This window comes from Lactuca saligna, chromosome 1 (assembly GCF_052625555.1).
Source record: "Lactuca saligna cultivar CGN05327 chromosome 1, ASM5262555v1, whole genome shotgun sequence".
Taxonomy (NCBI): Eukaryota; Viridiplantae; Streptophyta; class Magnoliopsida; order Asterales; family Asteraceae; genus Lactuca; species Lactuca saligna.
The window spans coordinates 72,829,630-72,832,573 of NC_136417.1; the positions used below are offsets into that span (position 1 = coordinate 72,829,630).

General features: G+C 43.4%; 1 non-coding gene across 1 annotated transcript; it reads right to left on the reverse strand.

The window, feature by feature from the left end:
• Nucleotides 1-304: 304 nt before the first annotated feature.
• LOC145027917 (small nucleolar RNA R71) lies at nt 305-411 on the reverse strand. Its single transcript, XR_013675678.1, has one exon. It is a non-coding gene; the product is annotated as a small nucleolar RNA R71 (small nucleolar RNA).
• Between the last annotated feature and the right edge of the window lie 2,533 nt (nt 412-2,944).

The following is a 2,944-nucleotide window of genomic DNA, read 5'->3' on the forward strand; positions in this document are numbered from 1 at the left end:
CCGCAATTCCCGCTACTGCTACTTTTGAGCTAAAGGGCCACATACTCGCCCAAATCAAGGAAATTCCTTTCTATGGAAAAGACCACGAAGATGCCTACAAGCATTTGGATGAAGTTCATGATGTAGCTGATTACTTCAATGTTCCAAATGTGCCTGTGAGACTCAGCTACTTCGCATGCTTCCAGTGACATTCAAAGGTGCTGCAAAAGACTGGCTCAAGTCACTTCCCCCCGGATCAGTCACCACATGGGACAAGATGAAAGAAGAATTCATTGACCACTTTTGCCCACCTTCCAAGATAGCCAAACTGAAGAAAGCAATATCTAACTTTGAACAACAACCTGGAGAGTCATTATATGAAGCTTGGGAGAGGTACAAGAGCTTACTAAGAAACTACCCACATCATGAACTAAATAGCCAGCAAGAAGTCTCCAGTTTCTATGATGGAGTCAATGTCACAACTAGGCAGCTACTTGACTCGCAAGGCCCGCTCACCAAGAAGCCACCCCCTGTGATAAAGGAATTAATTGAAGAATTCTCTAAGCACTCTAGAGAATACCACAACCCAAGAAATGATGTTACTAGGGGAGCCGCATATGCAGCTACTGAAGACTTATCCGCGGTTATGGCTGCTAAAAACCATGGATAGGAGGATGGATAAAATGGATCAAACAATCCATGCTATTCGGGTGGGTTGTGAAAATTGCAATGGACCTGATCTTACTAGAGACTGCGACTTGGATGAAAATGGCATCAAAAAGGTGCAAATATGTTACTCAAGTGGAGACCGATATGATGAAGACTGGTGAAAACCAAAGAAAGAGTGGCTCCCATATGAAGAGTACAAGAAGGCTAAGGAGGAGAAGTACAAGCAGAAAGGAAGAGGTTTTTACCAAAAGGAGGAGCCAGCACAAGAAAAAAACAAGTTTGGAAGAAATGCTTACCAAATTTGTAGTTGCTTCAGAAAAAAGACATAGTGATCATGATGCTGCTATTCAAGAAACAAGAAATATCCTTAGAAACCAGTAAGCATCCATTCACAACATAGAAACGCAGCTGGGGCAACTTCCTCAACAAATAAACCAAAGATCACCGGGCAAACTCCCTAGTAATACCGAAAATAACCCATGAGGCACGCACATAAATATAGTTACAACAAGAAGTGGGAAAATAATTACCCCTCTGGCCCTTATTTAGGAAGAAGCACCTAAAGAATCACAGAGGAAATAGGCAGAAAATCAAGCAGAAGATCAAAACTTTCAATCTGATAGCCCTACTCGCCGAGTACCAAACATGGACTCGGCGAGTACAATGCCAAATCCGAAAGAATAGGTCCTTGAAAAGCCGTATCAACCTCCAATGCCATACCCAGCCCGAGCTAAGAAGGAGAAGCAGGAAGAGGAGTACCAAAAGTTTCTAGATCATATCAAGACTCTTCAAATCAATATACCCTTCATTGAAGTTGTCGTCCACATGCCCAAATATGCCAAGTTTCTTAAGGAACTTCTCACTAATAGAAGGAAGATGGAAGAAGTGAAGAAGGTGGTCCTCAATGAAAACTGTTCAGCTGCTGTGCTAAATAAGCTACCAAAGAAGAAAGGTGACTCGGGGAGCTTTACACTACCTTGCCAATTTGGCAACTTAGCTGCAATTCACGCCTTAGCTGATTCGGGAGCAAGTGTGAACTTAATGCCATATTCGTTCTTTAAGAAGCTGGATGTCCCGGAACCAAGGCCAAATCGCATGACAATCCATTTAGCAAACAAGACAGTCACTTTCCCAAGGGGCATATGCAAAGATTTGCTGGTCAAGGTGGATAAATTCGTCTTTCCCTCTGACTTTATCATTCTAGATATGGAGGTGGATCCTCAAGTCCCGATCATCCTCGGAAGGCCCTTCCTCAACACTGCGAGTGCTATAGTAGATATGCGGGATTCAAAGCTTACCTTGCGGGTAGGTGATGATTCTATAACTTTGAGGGTATCAAGCTGTGAAATATTCAAGGAACAGTGATGACACGGCTTTCTCAATCGACATGCTAGACGAACTATTGGAGGAGTGCGTAGGAGAAGATTCCAGCAAGTCCACAAGCTTTGATGAAGAATTTGATGCAGAAAAAGACTTAATGGAGATCGAAAGGCTGCTGGAAGAAGCTGAATATGAAGAAATAATCAAGCAATCTGAAAGCCCTACTCGCCGAGTACCCTACCTGCACTCGGCAAATCCAGCAGTCAGAACCAAAAATCTGAGCTTAAAACATTACCTGAACATTTGGAGTATGCTTTCCTTGAAGAGGGAAACCAAAAGCTAGTGATAATAGCCTCTTACGTGTCCAAATCTGAAAAGGAGGAGCTTGTGCAACTGTTGAAGAAACGAAAGCGTGCCATCGCTTGGAGTATCACCGACATCAAGGGAATAAGCCCATCTTATTGCTCTCACACGATCAATCTGGAAGAAGGAGTGAAGCCGGTTGTGCAGCACCAAAGAAGATTGAATCCGAATATGCAAGAAGAAGTCAAGAAGGAAGTGGTGAAACTCTTTGATGTGGGAATTATCTATTCCATTTCAGACAGTCCGTGGGTGAGTCCGGTCCAAGTGGTGCCCAAGAAAAGAGGGATGACGGTCATAACCAACGAGAAGAACGAGCTAATCCCGACACGAAAGGTAACCGGTTGGAGAGTGTGCATCGATTATCGAAAGTTAAACGATGCCACTCGAAAAGACCATTTTCCCTTCGTTTTATTGATCAAATGTTACAAAGGTAATCGGGCCATAGTTACTATTGCTTTCTAGACGGATTCTCGGGTTATTTTCAAATACCCATAGACCCAATGGACCAAGAAAATACCATATTTACTTGCCCATGTGGCACTTTTGCTTATAGGCGCATGCCCTTTGGGCTATGCAATGCACCCGCGACCTTTCAAAGGTGCATGACAGCCAT